Here is a 23,111-nt window from a genome sequence, read left to right on the forward strand (position 1 = left end):
CAGAGAAAGCTCTCCAGCACTTTCACACAAAGCCCAAGGTATTCATAGTCACTTCAAGGCAGGATGTCCTCTCAAACTGCATGGATGTGCAACATCTATACAGCTCGCAAGAGGAGGCTGACACACGAATAATCCTGCACAGCCTGGATTAAAAAATCTGCATCGAGTCCCCAGACACAGATGTGTTTGTTCTTGCAGTTTGACGGTACCATCAGCTGTGCAAGGACACTTACTTCATTACTGGTGTGGGGAACAAGAAACGGATCATCTCTTTGGGACCAGTAATCCATGCTCTTGGTAAGGAGCTGGCTGCAGCCTTACCAGGGTTCCATGCCTTCTCTGGAGCTGACAAGACAGGTCGATTTGCTGGCAAAGGAAAGCTGACCTGTTGGCAAGCACTAAACAGATGTCCAGGGGAGGTGGTATCAGCATTTGCTGCCCTGGGGACTGCAGAAAAGTTGAGTCCTGACATAGAAAGAAATACTGAAGCACTTGTCTGTCAGCTGTATGAGCATGGTACCACACTGGTAAATGTCTGTGATCTCAGGTGGAGATTATTCTCGAAGAAACACTTAGAAGCTGAGAGACTGCCACCAACACAAGGAGCCTTACATCAAGCCATTGCCCGTGCACATTTCCAGACAATGGTATGGAATCAGGACCTCACACCTTACCCACAGTTACCACCGGCAACAGAATATTGATGGGAGGCAGAGGGAGGTAAACTGGTGCCAGTCACAACACAGGATCCCCCAGCCCCAGCCACCATCATACATCTCATCAAATGTGGCTGCAAGAAAACCTTTTGCATGTCACATTGTTCTTGCAGGTCTCAAAATCTCAACTGCACCAAGATGTGCCTGTGTGGAGCAGATGAAGAGGTTTGTGCAAATGTCAGCCAAGGACATCTGATGGGCATTGATAAAGATGAGGATGATGGTGATCCTTCCATTTAAACAAAGTTACTGAAACAAAGTTACTAAAATCGGTTCTGTCATGGAAGATTTTGTTGGCAGCATGAAGACTGTATTGTGTCATGTTTTTTTGTTTATTTCTATATTGACAATTGGTCTTCAGGTCTGAATTGATATATTAATAGGCATGTTTAAACAACTTTGAAATTTTGCAAAGGTCAAAAATGATATGACTTGAAATGTTGTTCTTTTTTCAGCAAGATCAATAGCTATTGTGTTCTTTATTTAAATGTTTGTTTGTAATCACATCTGTCAAATACTATTAAATATAATCACAACTAAAAAGAGGACTTTGTGTTAATTTTAGTTCATGAAAATACCATTGTAATCATATTTAATGGTGCAAATAAGGTTCAAAATATCAAATTTGAGAGAAAAGTATAAAAAAAATAGTCAGAAAAAATGGAGACATATTTTTTCTCAAAGTTTAATCACCCAGGAAGACATTCCAACCACTCTCCAAAAATTAACATTCCAAAATTACAGAAATACATCGGCCCCCCTACTAGAAGTGGAGATCTCCCCCAACGGAGTGGAGGAGAGAGCAAGTGGGACAGATTTGCCCAGTCCCTGAGCAGCACACGTTTCACAGACAAGCCACAACGCAGAGTGTATATGGCCCATACTAAACCCAGAAATGTTGTTTCCTATGAACTTTAGTTATTAATGTCATCTATAGGTTTAGCAGATGAGATTAAGCTTGGTTGCTAAAAGTTGCATGTTGGGCAATTTGCCTAATTAGCATAATGAGGAAATTAAGGGGAGACACTACAGGTGAAGAATAGGGACATTTTTTTTTACTAATATATCACCATGAAACTTCCCCAGTTGATTACTTACAACAATAAGACAATCATTTTTTCTATTATGAGTTTTCTGAAATTGTATGTTTAAATATACAAATGAGGTATTATTTAATTAAATATGCGCTAATTTGCATACATTTCCAGAACATAAATCTAAACATTGGATAAAGCCAGGTTCAAAATTCTTGTTTCATTTTGTTGACATATTATAGCCAAAGGTTTTTTTTGAGGGAATTTTGGATATCTCTTTTTATCACTCCATAAATCAGAAAATACTGTCAACAGCAATAGAAAAACCATTTTCGCCCTGTTTTTAGGAATAAAATAATATATAAATCAGGCTATGAATGCTATATGAACAAACCCCTTTGTCAAAACCTTCAGAATATAGATAGGAATAAAAGCGGAAAGTTTGGTGTCTATAAGTACTACTGAAGTGGAGATTTTTGGCTCAGAGTATGAGAAAAAACTCATTTTGAGAAAACAGCCTTTAAAGATAATGTATTGTATAACAAATCTATAGAAGGAAATAGACAAAGTAAAGTAAAATGAACACTTAAATGTGTATTTTGGATGTTTTCTTTTCACTAGTCTGAAAGAAGACATGTTATGGAAGCAAAATAACCCAAAATCTCAAAATTGACAGTGCATAAAAAACAATGTTTTTGCCTGCCATGTTTACCCTTAATCGCAAGAAAGTGAAAATGGCAATAATTTTGCTTCTAGTTAACTTCGAAAGGTGATCTAAGAGTCTAAGTCCATGTTTGTGATATCCAGAAATGTTTCATAACCCCCCTCCTCCACCCTTCTATAGATTTCTTATACAATACATATGTTTAAAGGCTGTTTTCTCAAAATGAGTTTTTTCTCATACTCTTAGCCAAAAAGCTCCTCTTCAGTAGCACTTATACACACCAAACTTTCCAGTTTTATTCCTATCTATATTCTGAAGGTTTTAGTAGAGGGGTTTGTTCATATATCATTCAGAGCCTGATTTACATAACATTTTCTTCCTAAAAACAGGGCGAAAATAGTTTTTTTTATGGCATTTGACAGTATTTTCTGATTTATGATGTAAATCATAAATCATGATAAAAATCCAAATCCAAAAATCCCTCAGTAAAAACCTTTGGCTATAATATGTCAACAAAATGAAACAGGACTTTTGATCCTGGCTTTATCCAATGTTTAGATTTATGTTCTGGAAATGTATGCAAATTAGCACATATTTAATGAGATAATGCCTCATTTGCATATTTAAACTTACAATTTCAGAAAACTCATAATACAAAAAATGATTGTCTTAATGTAAGTAATCAACTGGGGAAGTTTCATGGTGATACACATTAGTTAAAAAAATGTCCCGATTCTTCACCTGTAGTGTCTCCCCTTTATTAACTAATTATGCTAATTACTCAAATTGCCCAACATGCGTCTTTTAGCAACCAAGTTGAATTTCACCTGCTAGGCCTATAGATTACATTTCAATCATAAAAGTTCATAGGAAACACGATTTCTGGGTCCATGAAATTTCCAGTAGACTACATGGACAGCTGCAGGGTCGGGGGGTCAAAACAGCGGTGTTTCGGGGTGGGGGGGTTTTGGAACAGCGGGGTGTCAGAATGGAGGTGTTTCGGAATGGAGAGCTGTCCCCCTCCTTCTCGTTACATCTCACTAGCTAACGTTAGCTAGTGAGATGAGATGACGATGAGATGAGATAAACTTTATTGTCCCCCGAGTTGAAATTTGTCTTGGGCAAGTACATGCAGCTGCTGCAAAATAGTGTTTTCTTTTTGTTTCAACAAAACTATTATCATGACAGATGCGCGAACTGGCGAGTATGTTCATTCCTTACCTCTCATTTAGGTCTTATCACATGCGGAGAATCTCATGTTCTTCACCCTAAAACCAAAAACATGTCCAGTCAGTGCGTGACGCGTGACGTGTAAGGCTAAAGGTTACGAGACCTCATATGCAGAAACACAACTCCTTTTTTTTTTTTTTTTTAGAAACACAACTCCTGATTGTCGACTGTAACGGTTAATATAATTTGTGATCTTTCTATGAATTAGATTTTCATATTTTTTTGTAAAATGTATATTTTTATAAAAAATCCCAGGAAATAGTAACCGAGGTATCTACCTCGGGTACCTCATAGCCAGTTAAGGCCATGCTGACAAGGGCCAACTAGTGCCAATGGTGCAGGACACAATGCAACAACCAGGGCCACAGCTGCTCACTGAAGGCCCCGAAATTGAACGAAGGCTGACTCTCAGTCTGGTGTGTCAGGGTTCTTAAGGTAAATCAGCCGGAAGTACAGTGTAGGCATAATTGAATACACCACTATCTGTATCTGTTCAGCCAACCCAATTATATTTATCCGCACTCTGAACGGGCGGCACTTAAACTACAAGTAGGTGGTGCTTAAACAGAAAGTTGTCGATTAATGTCCGAAATTTGTATGAGTTGACCATAAATTGCTATATTAAAAAAAAAAAAAAAATGTATACAAAGGCCTCCCAATGTAACTTGACTTAATAAATTTGTAAAAGAAAATAAACAAAATTTGTAAGGCTGACACTATTTATGTTTTTAAGGCTACCTCAGGACAATTCATAGCCATGTTTGTGAAATTGACTCATTTTACTTGTATGATACTCATGCTTATGAAAATAACAACATATATAATACCTAATACTCGTTTCATCCAAGTACGTGGCTAATCCCTAGTAGGATGAGTAATGCCTTTGCCATCCCAAGAAAGATTTTGTTGTCTTCACTCCAGTGAGAGAAAATGCTGACAGTGACAAGATGCTGCCTCTATGACTGCAAATCTCTTTGAATTAAGACATCAATTATGCTGAGGTCTTTTTTATAGCAGGATTGATATCCTATGTCAGATATTATCATCAGCCCAATACTGTATGTCATGAAAGAATCACTCAAACATTGAGGAGGACCACTTGAGACTGTGAAAGCTGATGGCTGTATTAGACCCAGGTCATCTCTGCCCCTTTGTTTCACAGTCACCGCTGCAGTGGACCTCACATTTATTGTGCTTTGAGGTCACTCATTCTGTGAATGGCATAGGCATAACTCTTATCGCTCTTGACTGGTCTTATCATTCAGTATAAATAGTACTGGGCATACATGGTCATGTTCTACCTCTGAATGCCGTAAATGAGACAAGCAGTGAGGACAAAAGGGCCTCATCTCCCAGTTGTGGGAGTGACCAGTGCCTGAAGTGGGCTGGTACTCACCAGTAAATAGCACTTCTACATTTTACTCTTTGGTGTTTTGTGACAATCTTGTCTGCCCTCTCCATATCAGGTTAACTAGACAATTTGTATTGGCTATACATAAACTGCATTACCAGGAGCCACTGTGTGATGCCTGCCTGCCTTTCTCTGTTGATGCCTGAAGTCCACTTGAGCATCCTCTCCAACCTTTAGTTTCTCTTTTAGTGGACACAATGTTGAAGCTGTTATGTTGAGTAAGGGAATATGGTTCTTCTTGCATCTAGACAACCTTAATTTTCCAACTGTGTTAAACCCGGTCAGTCACACAGACTTGATCTTACACAGGTAAGATCAGAGCAGGTAAATGACTGAGGTCGCAGTAATGTTATCAATGAAGATTCACACAATTGTAGTGATACAAACATGTTCATATATTTGTGTGTGTGCCATATTTCTGTGTTTCTGCCTCGTATTTTGCCAAGCCTCTTGCTGCTTTTATCCTTTCTGCTGTGTGCATTTATCCGTTTCTTTCCGCCTTTATGTACTGCTTTGTTTATTTCCAACCTCTCTCTCTGTGTGTGTGAGTGTGTGTGTGTGTGTGTGTTGCACAGAGGAGCGGCCCTAGTGGAGTGGAGCTGGCCAATGTAGTGTGGAAAGAGCTGCAGTCAATGCTGTGGAGTCAATGACCCCTGAGCCAGTGGGAAACCCTGCAGGAGAAAACCCCACAAGTACTCCAGCATCCACTGAGCCCTGCTGGAGGCTGCTGCCACTCCACACTACACTCATCCTGCTCAGCTCCCAGCTCTGCTGCTGGGACTGAAGGGAAATCAGTCACCTAAGATGAAGCATTCTGTAGGTATTCAATAGCTCCATCACATAATTTTTATGATTTTATGTTCTTAATATTAACATGGAATATTCCTTTGTGTTTGGTTGCTTGATTTCACTTGATTATAGTGTAATAGGATGACATACACAATTTGTGCTCTGTACCTTTAACCTGAATATAGTAAACTTTAATAGATGCAGTGAAGTCCAATCCTTTACCTACAAGTCATTCATCTCTCTCCACTCATGTGAGCAACACATCAAACCCCAGGAAGAATAGCTGCTGCAAGCATGTATCTTGATGGGGATTTGAATAACATTAAACTACATGTCAGTTATGTCAATTCTGCAAAATGTATTAAATACATTTGTTTTTAACATCCTATGGCAAATTACTTTTTTTGCAGTAGCTGATGATGTAGTGTGGTTAAAGATAGAGAAAGATTGTAAAAACCAATATTGTAACTTTTTATACCAAGGTCCTTTTAATAACTGTTATTTATTATTTAATAAGGCCTTAATGTGTAATAATAAGATGCTTAAATATTAATAAGAATATATATACAATGTAAGACTATAACTGTCAGTAATAACACAACAAAAACCACTTGTTGAATTATAAGACAAGCAAATAAAAGTATCTTTCAGTCTGTCTTTAATAGCGCCTTTATGAGCTATATCCTAATTGAGATTTTTGCAGCCACAAGATCTAAAACAGGAACAGTGTGTTATTACGGTTGATAAATTATTTATCATGCATTAATTAACATCTTTTTAACCCTTATGAAAATGAAAAATTGGGAACTGTTGTTTAAATGGTTCTCTTTTAATCTATCTAATATTAAAAACCTCAATAGCTAATGTGTGACCAATTTGGCGAAGATGGGAAAAGTGTTTGTTGGAGTTATAAGGACTTCCTACTTCATGGCGAAGCATCAAAATCGACCGTACTGCCACGCCCACCAGGTATAACGGAGGCAAAAGATTTCAATAACTTTTCATCTTCAATGTCTGAGGATGATACTGACTGAATATGAACTCTATGGTGTTAAATCTGTAGGAGGAATTCATTTAAGTACGAGGCAGGGAAATGGCACCAATTGGCGGTAAAATCTCTACTGCAGATAAAAATGGCAGACTTCCTGTTGGACTGAGGGTATGGGTACAAGAGGGTGTTTTGTGCATCTGGTCATGATACATATGCATGCCGAATGTTGTGCATGTATGTGCATGTAAGTGGCAGGGCTTCAAGCTTGAAATCTTCCAGGGGGCGCTGTGGAGCCATCTTGTCACTGAAAAGGCTCAGACTCTAGCAGATATCAATGTTTGTGACAAGTGATGAATGTGCAAATTTGCAAACAGCATGTGTGGGAAACAGCCCTAATCGGTAATGCTCTTTTACCCATGTGAGCTAGAGCACGGACATCCCACACAATCCCGTCGGTACCCCATTGGGACACCTAGGGCCAAGTGGATTGAGGACAAAGATTTAGAAATTATGTTGGGCCGCGGGCTGGGTTTGGTCGCGTCGATTGACATGGTACCTTTACATTGTTTTAGTGAAAATACACGCTAGTGTAGAAATAAGACAAAGACAAACTTGTGATCAGGGAAATCTTAAACTACCATGAATCATGCAGGGAAACTGTGGGACTGTAATGAAATGCGACCACAAGAAGACTGGAAATTCTGGAAATTCGTACCATCCGGATAGAGTGAATTTGACTGTGGTTGGATGAGAAGTATAAACATATACCATTCCGACACCCTATTGGTTTGTGTGCGATCCATCACACCTGCACATGACACAAATCACATCACACCACCCCAGCAACGACATAGCAGACTTATGTAGCCAAGTACGAAGTTTTAATTATAATTGATAATTTAAAAAAAAGACCATTAAAAATTATCATTGGAAAAAGCATATTGAGGTAATCTGAAAGTTTGTTATTATCAGTTGATTATTGACAAAATATTGTAGTAATCTAGTAACATACTAATGGTAAATTTGCAATGTTTACTATGGCTAGGTACATGCCAAGACATGCCATGATTTGCCTGCTAACAGTAGGCTATGATTCAAAGTTTTAAGTTCGTCTGGTGGCTCTGTGTGAGATTTGAAATTCAAATGTAGTCAAATGTTACCTTAGCTTATATAATTGCAATATGCAACATCTGTAAGTTAATTGTGCAAGACTATAGTTTCTGTTATTATTAATCAATTTTGGACAAAATATGGGACATGCCAAGCAGTGCTGGGAATAACGGCGTTACAATTAACGGCATTACTAACGGCTTTACTTTTTTTCAGTAACGGGTAATCTAACTAATTACTATTTCCACCGTTAAAACGCCGTTACCGTTACCTACTATTAAATGTGGCTCGTTACAAACTGAAGCTGCTCATTGAAGCTGTTGTCATCCAACTCGGCTTTCAGCCACCGGAGCTGCAAAGCTGTTTTATTTTATTATGTTTTTTAGCTTGGTGAGGGAGGAGGGAGGGGCGGGACAACCACATAAGTGATGGTGATTGGCTCTCTAAGGTAGAGTGAGTGTTCGTAAGCCAATCAGAGGCAGTGTTCAGTTTACACACAAACCACACACGCACACAGCAGCCTCGCACACACTAACTATACAGAGGTGAGCTGCAGCACTGGCAAGTCCGGAGGGAAAGTTAACGTTTTCAAAGTGGAAGTACAGACACTACTTTAATCTCTTTTGTCTGCGTCCGTTGTAAGCAACTCTTATCTAATTTATCATCTCTCAGCACACTCTTTTACAAAACTAGTGGCCAAAAACACCGTTGTTGACAGTGTTGATGATGACAGCAGGCCAGGTGTGGCTAACGTGAGCTCCACTAACAAAGAAGGACACGGAGCTGTCCAAGCAGCTACAGCTGGATTTTTCTGCTCCAGCTTCACAAAAACTTGAAACAGACTGAACTGAATGCACTGATAGGCGGGTATGTTTTTGAGAACATGCTCCTGTTATCAACAGCTGACTCAGTACCCTCAGAGCACTCACTGGCAAAAATATCGGGGAGAACAGGTGCCGGGCCGCCATGAAGAAAGACATTTTCTAAATACATGAATGCTGAGTAGCTAAAATGAATGCCGAGCTCAAAAGGGGGAATAATTAACCTCTTAGTGAACGCCCCCATGTTAAGGTTCTTTTTCTAAAACGACATACCAAAATTAAAAGCATGACAGCTCCCACATAGTTTGAGACTCAGGGATGTGCTTGGTACCATTGGAAAGGTAACACCCTCAAGTTTTTTTCTAGAAGTGTAAATGTGATTCTATGACATACTGACACAGAGTTCCCATTCTATGGACTCTTGGCGAACTATGAAAAAAAAATTGTGGCATGACGTTGTAGCTGTGGAAAAAGGTAACACTCCAAAGGTATGTAGGCATTCTTGCTTCTTGCGGTAGAGGGCTCTTTCTAATGTTGTGTCATGGTGAGTTTAGAAGGCTATTACATGGTCTGGAAATAACTTTTTTCCTTTGTGTTTGGGCTTAAAATAATCATGACAGTCTCAGCTTTCCAACAGTGAGTATATACTGTTAGGATCTGATGCTTAAAACTATTAGCAAAAAAACTATAAGTTTTTACGAAAGGTGTTTGTTTAGTGAAGGGTGTTCCTATGTTGGAACGGTGTTCCTTAAGGGGTTAAAAGGCAATTGTTACTTTTCCTGCTAACTAGTTACTTTTATAGTGGAGTAATTCCATTACTAACTCAGTTACTTTTTGGAAGAAGTAACTAGTAACCATAACTTATTACTTATTTAAAGTAACGTGCCCAACACTGATGCCAAGACATGCCATGGGTTGCTTGCGAGCAGTAGGCTATGATTCAACGTTGCAAGTTCGTTTGGTGGGATTTAAAATTCGACTTTAGCCAAATGGTATCTGAGTTTATGTTATTGCCATATGCAATATCTATAAGTTAATTGTACAAAGCTATAGTCTACAGCTGGTTAATAAAGCATGTACTAAGGATAGGCATGATCCTGTCTGTGTATGAGAGTGAGTGCGCCTGTGTGGGGCAGGCCCTATGGGGGGGGTATAAAGGTATGCCCAACTGCCAACTATCAGCCAAATGCTGTTTGAAATGAATTTAGTCAGACTATCTCATCAATAATGCTACTTTTCAGTCATGCAAAAAGCTGCTTGTGGTCCTAAAACAGCTTTAAGTGTCAATATTCTGGTCTGCTCAACGTAATTGCATATACCAGTGAAACTGCTCCCAAACGTCAGCAGTCAGACCTTTATTCTGGTTTATTGGCTGGTCCTAACCCACATCAGAACCTGCCTCCCTCCCTCCTTTGACCCTCACCAATTTGCCTACAGAGCGAACAGGTCGACAGAGGATGCAATAGCCATCACACTCCACACTGCACTGAGCCACCTGGAACACCGAGAGAGCTACGTCAGGATGCTATTCATTGACTACAGCTCAGCTTTTAACACCATCATCCCTGACATCCTGGTCAGCAAACTGTCTGACATAGGACTCCCCCCACCCACCTGCTCCTGGATTAAGGACTTACTCACAAACCGACCCCAGACAGTCAAACTGGGACACCACCTTTCCTCCACCCGGACACTGAGCACGGGCTCCCCACAAGGGTGTGTGCTGAGCCCACTGCTCTACAGACTCTACACCACTGACTGTAGACCCACCCCACTCCAGTAACACCATCGTCAAGTTTGCAGACGACACGAAGGTGGTGGGACTGATCACGGGGGGAGATGAGTCTGCCTACAGGGACGAGATCCTTAAACTGTCTGAGTGGTGCTCATCAAACAACCTGTCTCTGAACACCACGAAGACAAAAGAAATCATCCTGGACTTCAGGAAACACAGGACAGATCCATCTCCCCTCTATATACATGGGGACTGCGTGGAGAGGGCCCACACCTTCACCTTCCTGGGCACCGTGATCTCTGCAAACCTTTCCTGGTCTGGTAACACCTCAGCTGTCATCAAGAAGGCACAGCAGCGTCTACACTTCCTGAGAGTTCTCAGGAAAAGTAACATCTGTCAGAAGCTGCTGGTGACCTTCTACCGCTCTACCATCGAGAGCATCTTAACTTACTGCATCACAGTGTGGTTCTCACACTGCACCGAGGCAGATAGGAAGAGGCTACAGAGAGTGGTCAAGACAGCACAGAGGATCATCGGATGCCCCCTCCCTTCCCTCAGAGACATTTACTCATCCCGCTGGCAATCACAAGAGACAGTAGCCACCCCACACACCACCTCTTCGACCTGCTACCCTCTGGCAGGCGCTACAGGTCCATCAAAACAAGAACCAACAGACTCAGAAACAGCTTCTTCCCACAAGCCATTACTGCACTGAACACAAACACTGTTTGTGGACACTGACACACACACACACACACACACACACACACACACACACCCACACACACACACACACACCACCCAAGGACAAATGAGCAATAACCATAAGTACAATCATTGCATTATATTGTATACAAAACTCTGTACATATTCATCTATTTATCTATTTTTATATACTACATTGCACTAAATGCCTTGTACTTTTTTTTACTCTACTTTTTACTTGTAGCTTTTAATATACAGTATTTATGTCATGTGACACTCGGTTGCTGCTAAAAAATGTTGTTGTACATTGTGCAATGACAATAAAAGGATTCTGATTCTGATTCATGAACTTCAAGCACCACATTTAATACAGCGGAAGTCCTAGATAGTCTGAGCTTGTGGTTTGAGAGAAACAATATGAATCTCAATCTGGGCCTGTGCATTATTTTTCTCCACAGAAGAAACACCCCACTCATCTAGAGAGGTACACACAAATTACTTCAGCAGCCCTCAAAAGGAAGTCATCCACTGAAGGTTCTTTGGCCCCACCCTCCAAACAAACCAAGCTGTAGGAGAATTGAAGCGTGTGCAGGAAAGTGTGGATAAAGTAATCCTCAAATTCGTTGTCCAAGGCTTGCACCCACCACATATTGTTGAGGGACAATGTGTGGTTCCTGCCAGTCAGCATCATCTGTAGCAACACCTTGATCTTTCTCCCAAGCTTGCTTGGTGGTTTCTGAGGTAAGCGGAGAATCGAAGTTCAGGGCTCTGTAAAAAATAGTAATGCATTTCTTATCAATCTGTAGAGACAGGGCTTTCTCTAAACACAAAGTGGTGTTATTAGTCATGAAGTTGGTATCTTTAACTATGAAATCTCTAATTTGTAAATATCTGTAGAAGTCACCTTGATTAAATAAGCCAAATTGCTCTTGCAACTGCTGAAAGGATAGTAAAATCCGGCCTTTAAATAAATCAGCTATTTTCTTGCCCTACACTTTAAAGCCCTGGTCCTCACAGCCTGGCAGGAAGTCCGGGTTATCAAGAATGGGCGTGAGAGGAGATGATAACTGAGCCCAGCCTTCTGCAGAGCGAATGGATCTCCAGGCTCTGATGGTACTGAGAGTTATAGGGTTAGAGCAGAGGCGTTTAACAGATTCAGGGTTATTCATAAACAATAGATTCAACAAGGGACACTTCGACTGAGAGGATTCAATATCATGCCAAATCGAGGCTGGATCACACTTGAAACAGCTTGCAATCACCCGCAGGTGTGATGCCAGTTGTTAAAATCTAAGATTTGGTAGATCTCACCCTCCATCACAACCTGCCATTTCAATTATTGTCATCTTGAGATGGGGCTTCCTTGTGCTCCAGATGAAGGAGCTTAGCCAGCCTTCAAGCACCTTAATAACCTTGTTGGATAATAAAATAGGGATCATTTGCAGTAGGTATACCAGTCTGGGCAGGACGTTCATTTTTATAAGAGCAACCCTACCTAGCCAGGAAAGAGGGAGAGGGGCCCAGCGGTCTAAATCTGCCCTTATATCATCCAAGAAGGGGGCAAGGTTGGACTTAAACATCTGACCAAAAGTGGGTGTTACATGCACTCCCAAGTAAATGAAACCGGTGGGAGACCAGCGGAACGGGAAGGATTTTGCAAAGTTAATTTTATATCCCGAAAAGGCACTGAATGACGAAATGACCTTAATCAGCTTGGGAACAGAAATTTCGGGTTGCAATAAATGTATCAAAATGCCATCCAGGTATAAGGTGATTTTGTGTTCCCTTACACCAGCGAAGATACCAGAAATCAAATGTCCAAGAGCAGTGTCCACGAGCAGGGGGCTGAGGGTGTCACCCTGCCTGTTGCGGCGGTGGAGGGGGAAGTTGTCGGATCTCCCGTTAGTCAGAACCACCTCCATCAGAGTGTTACACGGAATCCTAATCTAATTCACAAAATTATCGCCTAGGCCAAATTCCTTCAGAGCGTAGAACAAATATGACCACTCGACCCGGTCGAATGCCTTCTTGGCGTCAAGAGACAGCATGAGGACCAGGTCCTTACAGCTCTGGGTTAGTTGGATGATGTTAAGGAGCCTCCTCGCATTATCAGAGGAGCTCCGGCCCTTGACAAAACTGTTTTGGTCCTCCTTGACAATATGGGGCAGCACCATCTCTAGGAGTAAGGCCAAAATTTTGGAAAGCAGTTTTTGGTCAGAGTTAAGTATGGCTATAGGCCTGTAAGAGACACAGCTATCCAGCAATTTTCCTTGTTTAAGGATGAGAGAAATGCTGGCCTCCCTAAGGGATTGAGGTACAATCCGATTTTCAAATTAATGATTAAGCATAGACAGCAGAGGGTCTAAAATAATACTACTAAACTCTTATAAAACTCACATCCAAATCCATCTGGCCCTGGGGCCTTGCTGGACGGCATGTATTTCAAAGCAAGTAGTGCTTCCTCTCTCGTAATTGGGGCATTTAGTTGTAACTTTTGATCCTCCGTAGATTTGGGGAGTCTCAAATCTGCAAAAAAAACTGACGTATAAAGGTCAGGGCATTGTCGGGCTGTTCTGAACTACATAGATTGGAATAAAATGATGCAAAGTGTTTATAAATGGTTCTAGTATCGAACGATCTACCATTAGAATCAGTAATAGAAACTATATTTTGAGAATTTGCCCTCTTCTTGACAAGATCAGCAAGATATCTTCCAGGTTTATCCCCAAACTCATATAGTTTCTGCCTGACAAATTTAAGGGACTGCTCAGAGTCCTGAATCAGAAAAGTATTCAAGGCAGCATGTGCGCATAACAGTTCCTTAAGCAAATCTGGACAAGGGCTAGATATGTGATTTTTCTCCAATTCAGCTGGTCGAGATTCTATAAATTCACGCTGTTAATTCTTCTGACGTCTTTTGGATGCAACAAAAGACACAATCAGCCAGTTTACACATCTCTGAGAGGACAGAGTGGCTATCTGTGGATGGTGAGTTGATAGAATAAAAAATCTTGAATTCTGAAATATAGTAGGAAATAAACTTGTCATCTTTGAGGAGACAAGGTTGAAATCTCCAGTGCCGTGACCATGGCCTGTCCTCAGCGAGAGAATATACCAAATAAAGGGGGGCATGGTCTGACAACACAACGTTGCCTATGGAACATGTTAAAGCAAGAGACACCTTTGAGGAGAGGGATTAAGTTGAAAAATGAAGTCTCCCCCCACAAAAGAGTCCCCAGATGCCCGCTCCATAAATAATGCAAAAGCCTTGGAAAGGAAATGAGGGGAATAGGCTGGGGAACAATATAAATTCAAAAATGTTAACTTTTTTCCTGCAAGTATTCCTTTAACTATTACTTACTGGCCCTGGCTGTCTTTAACACAATCAAGAGACCTAAATGTCAGCTCTTTACTAATAAGAATAGTTATGCCCTACTAAAAGAAGAATATGATGTAGCAAAGACCTGCCCCACCCAACTCCTTTGTAATTTAGCATTATCCTTGTCCTCAAGTCTCCTGGAGAAACGCAATAGAAGCATTCATTCAAAAATGATAATACTGCCATCCTCTTGCCAGTTTTTTGGAGGCCACAGATGTTCCAAGAGCAGAGCTTAATATTATTTAAATCAGATATGGCCATAAGACACTGTACGCCATGAGGGCAGGATAAAAAGCCAGAGCCTACACTCATCCTGTATATGCATCCCATGACCCACATTATCAGATACATAGGACAGTTACATTTAGCAGGGATGGAGACCACCACACTGATACCCAACTTAAATCTTCTACATGTCATGTCCTGAGCTTAACACATAAACTATACTAAACAAGCATAACAAATGTACAACAGAGAAAAACACACTGAGGGTCCTTCCCCAAACAAACAGGCACTGTTCACCACACAAGCATCTTTCAAACTTACCAAGAGCGAACTGAGGGCACATGATGCACAGTGTGCCAAGAAAACTCCCTGTGGGAGTGATCAAAATAAGGTGGAAACTCAACATTCATGTCACGAGCAGCCATGCCACTCAGTTAAGAAATGTTCAATATGTTAAAAATATTCAGAGTAGGCTACGATGTCTAAAAAACACTATTCTATGCACACTATTAACATCTATCGCATGTCTGTCCGTCCTGGAAGAAGGATCCCACCTCTGTGGCTCTTCCTGAGGTTTCTTCCATAATTTTTTTTTACCCTGCTAAAGGGTCTTTTTTTCTCCATCAACATGGCAAGTTTTTCCTCACTCGAATCGAGGGACAGAGGATGTCAGTCACTGTACAGATTGTAAAGCCCAGTGAGGCAATGTGATTGCGATTTTGGCTATATAAATAAAATTGACTTGAGTTGATTTGATGAGGACATGCGTAGATAGGCTAATTACACGTGACAGGGTTATATAAACTCTTTGCTTCTGTTTACATAACTCTGTTGGACTTGAACCCCCATGAACATAGAAGCCCACATTCACCATCTCCAACACTGTCGTACAGCTGCAGCCATGTTGATGCAGATGAAATACCAAAACAGCACAGCTCTGTGCTCTGAGCCATGACGAGCAGCAGGAAGCAAAAAGCAGTATACGTTAAACACACTATTTACCACATCGAGGGCTGCAGATACTTATGTGTAAGATTTGGTTCAGGCACTGACTTTTCCTCTTTTGAACTCTGATCTTCCTCTTAATTCCACAATTTTAATTAATCTTAATTGCGTACAAAGATCTTCACATGGAATAGTAAAAAAGAGAATGTACTGTCTTATCTTGCAATGTGTTTGGGAGCTCAGGGACCCACAAGTGATTGTGAGCACCAACAGGGAATCATACTTTGGGGTGACTACTGGGAATACAAGTGACAATTTCAATTAATTGTGAATTGAAGTAATTATTCAGGGAAGAGAACATGTCTAGAGGATTGCACACAGTGTCAATGCAGTGAGTTTTATCGTGAGCTCAGCCTGTGACTATTCATTAAATTTGCCTGGTCTTGTCAGACTGTCTTCTATGTACTAATTAATATCGTAGGTGAAAAGCAAAGAAGCAGCTATTATTGGTTGTAAAATGTAAAGAATGTGCAAAGTGAAAGAATTACTTAGAATTTTATTATTTATTAGGAAATATGTGCAGGACTAAATTTGTTCAACAAAACATCTGTCTTTTCACCTACTGTATAAAACAGCAAAGTATCGTGTTGCTCCATTAACTAACAACAGCTATAGAAGGAAAAAGCGATTTGAAAGAGATTGATGGTGAGGCATAAAATCAGTCAAACCAAATAAACTGACTGCAATGTGCACCTCGACAAAATCCCGCTTTTACAATTTCATGTTTCAGATTTGTATTCAATTATGCTTTTAGTTTTTGGGGTGCCGTTTAGCTCAGTGGGTAGAGCGGGCATCCCATGTACAGTGGTTTTGTCCTCGCTGCAGCGGGCCCGGGTCCCTTTGCTGCGTGTCACTCCCCCTCTCTCTCATACTGTTTCCTGTCTAATTCTTCAGCTGTCCTTTCAATAAAGCCAAAAAAGGCCAAAAATAAACTTGAAAAAAAAAAAAAAAAAATTATGCTTTTAGTTTTCATTATAATATAACACTTGTGGTTTATAGGTTTGATGATTGTTGATCAAAACACCCAAAAGATGTGTCTGACATGTTTAAAAAAATGTGTACTTATATTTTCATTTTTGGCTTAGCATTTATTTCTGAGGATGTGCACAAACACATGCAGCGAGCCTTCATGCGTACCCAAACCTCGAAAGCAAATATATCTATGGCACCTCTACTATCTTGTCACAACACTTCTTAAGTAAATCAATGTCAAATCAATTTTATTTATATAGCCCAAAATCACAATCACATTGCCTTAATGGGCTTTACAATCTGTACAGTGAAAGACATCCGCTGACCCTCAATTCGAGTGAGGAAAAACACATGTTGAAAAAAAAAAAAAAAGACTCTTTTAACAGGGTAAAAGAAATCGATGGAAGAAACCTCAGGAAGAGCCACAGAGGAGGATCCTCTCCTAGGACAGATAGAAATGCAATGACAGTGTTGCCTGAGCCACACGACCACTGTCCACCCTCATGACCTGGAAGACGGCAGGCCACACAAGAGCCCAGGGGCCCGTGGTCCATCAGAAGGGAGCCTGAATGAAAATAGAGGAGGAAGAGGGGGAGGAGGACAGAATCATAATCAGAATAAGAATCAGTATTCCTTTATTGTCCTTTAATAACAATAGTAAAAAAATAAAGAATATTTTTTACTAATGTTATTGTTTTTTTTGTAATATTCTGTCCTTCGTCTGCTGTGGTAAACACATTTTCCAGAGGGGAAGCTATAGAGAGTCAGACAGCGACACAACTGGCAGCTTGTGGAGGCAGAAAATGAAAGCAAAAGTTATAGAAATGTGATGTTAATCAGAATAAACAGATTAATTCTTGTCAACAGGACAATGTCAATTTGAATACTGTAGGAACTCACTGAGACTGAGACCAAACCCTTCTGAACCCTGGGAACATCAGGAGGCCTCAATTTTGAGAGCGTAATGCACAAGTTAGAATATAACTCTCATAACATATTATGGTATGAGACCTCACATGTACAACAGGGCAAGGCCATGTTCAGTTGTGTATGTCATCAGCAACACCTTAAAGTTTGATCTTACATGAATTGGGAACTAATGCAGTGAGGCTAGGATTGGTGTGATATGATCAAATTTTCTTGTACGTGTTAAGAGCAGCATTCTGTAATGGATTATGTATGCATGTGACATGTACGAACATTACTACAAACTACTTCTGTGTCAGTATTCCAATTAAAAATTCTGCAGTATTTTGATGGTATTAACTATGTTTTTTTAATCAGCTTATTTCTAAGCTAATTCTACTTTTCCATCAAGTGTGCCCTTTGGTTTTTAGGCATCATGTAAGTAATTAATGAAACATATAAAATGCATATGTAACAGTATGGAGCGTTTTCAAGATGGCTGAGTGAGTGGTAACTTTTCTGCAGGCTCCGGTTAAAATTACTGTTTTAGACCTAGTATTGTGAAACTTTCCTGCAACAACCCACAATTGTGCACCAAAAAATATAAGTATCAGAATATACAGAGAAAATATACGTGAATATAAAAGTATATATATATTCACTTGTGAAACAGCATGCCTGCAAGCATGACGGACCACGACTATGACCTGGCAGCTCTCCATGAGGCGTGTGATGGTGGCGACATTGAAGAAATTGAAGAAGAATCAAGATCTTCAACGTTTTGTTTTCTTTTTCTTTCATGATAAATTGTTAAACGCATCTTGTTGACAGTGTGGTCCTTGCTAGTGAATTTTCATTGGTTAATGGTGGCGTCAGAAATTAATGGGATAAACTATATTCTGGTAAGTGTGTATGGATTTAACAGAAAAGTCATGTCATTTCATCGTCCGTAACCGCCATATCCCTTTCCATGGGGTGTTGCTGCTGGAGCCAATCCCAGCCATCTCTGGGCGAGGGCAGGGTACTCCCTTGACAAGTTGCCAGCTCATCGCAGGGCCCTCACTGATGAGCAACGTCGGGTTCACTATCTTGCTCAAGGACACTTAGACATGCAGCTCAACCCAGCCCGAAGCTGGGATTTGAACCAGCGATCTTCCGATCACTAGCTGACCTGCTCTACCCACTGAGCTACAGCCGCCCCACCTATAACAGAAAAGTTCAAAACAAAACAAAACTTCTTTTCATCACTAAGTAAGTTGCTGGAGGAATGGAAAATGTCATACACAACCGATAAAATAATACTGGGAGGGGATTTCAATTTAGTTCCTGATCTCTGATTAGATCGTCTCCCATCAATGGATCAGTGTCATGAATATGATCAAACCATAGTTGAATTGGTTTCAAAAGTAAGTTTGACTGATTTTTGGAGGCTAAAATATATGACAATATACCTGCTTTAATGCATCCAATAATGGGCAATGTTCAAGGATAGATTTTTGGCTGGTCTCAAACAATTTAGTTAATGATGTTTCTGAGTGTGAAATCTCAGCATCACCTTTAACTGATCATTGTGTGATCTCGTTGTCTCTTTTGCTGTGCAAACGTGAACATATTCTTAACCCTATTTGGAAATTCAATAATAGCCTTCTGGAAAATATCGTCAATCCCTGCTAGACAATATTTATGTGGAAAAAGCAAAGGGTGAGTTTATATGTTCTAGAGCTCGTTGGATTGAGGAAGGGGGAAAAAAACTCCTCCTACTTCTTTAGTCTGGAAAAACAAAGACAAGCCAAAAAGAAAATCCAAAAGCTGCATTTAAATGGTGTTTCTATTGAAAATCAAGACCTAGTGAATTAGGAAATAAGAATGTTTTATAATAATTTGTAGAATTCAAACTTCTGTAAAGAAACCTGCCAGTTGTTTTCAGTGTTGGGAATAACGGCGTTACAATAAACGGCGTTACAATAAACGGTGTTACTTTCTTTCAGTAACGGGTAATCTAACTAATTACTATTTCCACCATTACAGCGCCATTACCGTTACAGACTATTGAATGTGGCGCGTTACAAACTTTAGCTGCTCATTGAAGCTGTTGTCATCCGACTCAGCATTCAGCCACCGGAGCTGCAAAGCTGTTTTACTTTATTATTTTTTTTAGCTTGGCGAGGGAGGAGGGAGGGGCGGGACAACCGCATAAGTGATGGTGATTGGCTCTCTAAGGTAGAGTGAGAGTTCGTAAGCCAATCAGAGGCAGTGTTCAGTTTACACACAAACCACACACGCACACAGCAGCCTCGCACACACTAACTAGCAGAGCTCAGCTGCAGCAATGGCGAGTCCGGAGGGAAAGTTGGCGTTTTCAAAGTTGAAGTACAGACACTACTTTAATCTCCTTTGTCTACGTCCGTTTTAAGCAGCTCTGATCTAATGAATTATCTCTCAACGGCACATGCTTCTACAAAACTAGTGGCCAAAAACACCGTCGTTGACACTGTTGATGATGACAGCAGGCCAGGTGTGGCTAACGTGAGCTCCGCTAACAAAGAAGGACACGGAGCTGTCCGAGCAGCTACAGCTGGATTTCTCTGCTCCAGATGGGGGGGCAGAGAAATCTGCCTTCTTCTCTGATGGGGGCCTCTTCTACTTGTCTGAAGTAGAAAATGCCTGCTTGTTTCCCTTCCTCATGTCCAACAGGTAGGGGTAACCTGGAGAGACCATCCGCATTTGCATGTAGCTCTGACTTTCTGTACTTGATGTCGTAGGTGTGAGCAGATAGCAATAAAGCCCATCTTTGCATCCTGCTGGCTGCTAATGGTGGAATGCCAGTATGGGGCCCGAATATGGTTGTGAGGGGGCGATGATCGGTTAGGAGAATAAACCTCCTCCAAAAAAGATATTGGTGGAACTTTCTGACCCCAAACACAATTCCCAGAGCCTCTCTTTCAATCTGAGCATAATTGCTCTCTGCTTTGCTGAGTGTGCGAGAAGCAAATGCAATTGGGCGCTCCTCGCCACTGGGCATTATGTGTGAAACAACTGCTCCTACCCCATAGGGGGAAGCATCACATGCAAGCTGTAAGGGCAGTTTGGGGTCAAAATGTGTCAGAACATTGGATTCTAGCAATGCTGTCTTTGTTTGTGTGAATGCTTGCTCACATTGCTCTGTCCATTTCCAGGCTTTGTCATGGCACAGTAGCTGGTGGAGTGGTTTGAGCATTGAAGACAGGTTATGTATGAATCTTCAATAATAGTTTAAAAGTCCAAGATAAGAGCATAGCTGACCCACATTTTGTGGCGCTGGTGCTTCTACAATCGCTTTGACTTTGGATGGGGCTTTGTGTAGGCCATCAGAGTCGATCACATGCCCCAAATATTCCACTGAGGGCTGGAAAAACTCACACTTGGATTTGCGCACTTTGAGTCCATACTCTTCCAGTCGCTCCAGTGTGGCATCCAAATTTTTCAGATGCTCTTCCTCTGTCTCTCCCGTGACAAGGATGTCATCTAGATAGTATTGGACTCCAGACAATCCACTCAGAATCTGGTCCATTGCACGCTGAAAAAGAGCTGGGGCCGATGTTATTCCAAACGGCAGTCTGCAGTATCTGTAGAGGCCTTTATGAGTAACTATTGTGAGCAACTCTTTAGACTTCTCATCAACATGCATCTGGAGGTAGGCTTGGTTGAGATCAATCTTGCTGAATTTTTTTCCTCCAGCCAAGCCAGTGAACAGATCATCAATGTGGGGAAGTGGATATTGCTCAACCTCCAACACTGGGTTTAGGGTGACTTTGAAATCCCCACATACTCTCACTGAGTCGTCCTTCTTCATGACCGGTACAATTGGCGTTGCCCAGTCGCTCTGGCTGACAGGGTCCAGCACACCACTTTTGACCAGGTTTTCCAGCTCTGCCTCCACCTTTGGTCTTATTGCATAGGGAACTGGTCTAGCTTTAAGAAACTTGGGTCGGCTATCAGGCTTTAGATTCAGTTTTACTGAAAAGTCTTTCATGTTACCGAGTTCCTCTTTAAACACTGCAGTGTGTTTATTCAGCACAGCTGTCAAACGTGAGTCCTCTTTGCTCAGCCTGTGAACTGCTGGCCAGTCCAGTATGAGCTCCTCCAACCATGAGCGGCCCAGCAGAGATGGGAAGGTTCCTTCAACAACGTACAGTGGTAACTTAGCTGTCTGTTCGTTCACCTGAACAGTGACATCGATGACTCCTTTGGTTGGCACAGGCTCTCCAGTGTAGGTTTTCAGGATAAGCGTGGCGGTTTTAGTGGCAGATGTAACAGAGTTTTTTTATAAACAGCTTATGATACTAGTGAAACTGCTGCACCTGTGTCGATTTCCATCCGCACTGGTTTTCCGTCCAGCAGTGGTGCCACCCAGTAGCCTCCTGCACCTCCAGTGACTGACAGCACATACACTGTTGACTCATCTGATGAGCTGCTGCATCCAGTTGCTGTGTCATTTGCTTGCCCATTATGAACAGAGCGTCTCTCTTTACCTCTGTCTTTTGGGTTTTTGTTGAAGTGTTTTACTTCCTTGCGAACTGTTTTACTTTTGCATGCGCGTTCCAGATGTCCTTTTTTTTGCATTTCCTGCATTCAACATCCTTGCTCCAACAGTCTGTCTTTACTCACTGCTCCTTTTGTTAGCACCGTTGCGTCGTCCTCCCGACAGTGGGGCTAATCGCTGATGTCGTTAGCTTAGCCTCTAGCTGGTCGATGTTCCACGGTCACGGCCAGGTATTTCCCTTTCAACCGAGTACAACACACATAGATGCCGATGATCCTCGTCGCCACTTTGTTATATGCTTGGTAGTTACTTCACTACATGAATGACATGGACAGGAAACCAGCTGTAGCCCCTTTTATTTCATTCCTTAACTGAACTCACGTTCCCAACAGGCGTCAACAGATATATAATACATTCGACCTCTAGAGGGCAGCATCGGACTACCATTCTCAATATGTCAACAAATGTTCTTGAGTGCCTTAATATATAACAATTTAAGATTTAATATTCAAAAGATGGCCCAGCAAATAGGTAACAAAATTCAATTTGAAATGTCAAATTTGAAAATTAAAATGCATTAGCAGAAATGCTTTTTCATTTCAAAGTCAGAGCTGCATTTTTTGACTCATAAATAAAATAGTAATAAATCATCCAAATTGCTTTTTCATTTTCTTCTTCAAGACTGCTCATTATGTAACTTAATTCAAATGATAAGGAAAGGGACATTTAAGATTTAATTTTCAATAGATGGCCCAGCAAATAGGTACCAAAATTCAATTTGAAATGTCAAATTTGAAAATTAAAATGCATTAGCAGAAATGCTTTTTCATTTCGAAGTCAGAGCTGCATTTTTGACTCATAAATAAAATTAGTAATAAATCATCCAGATTGCATTT

Source organism: Sparus aurata, chromosome 19, assembly GCF_900880675.1.
Source record: "Sparus aurata chromosome 19, fSpaAur1.1, whole genome shotgun sequence".
Taxonomy (NCBI): Eukaryota; Metazoa; Chordata; class Actinopteri; order Spariformes; family Sparidae; genus Sparus; species Sparus aurata.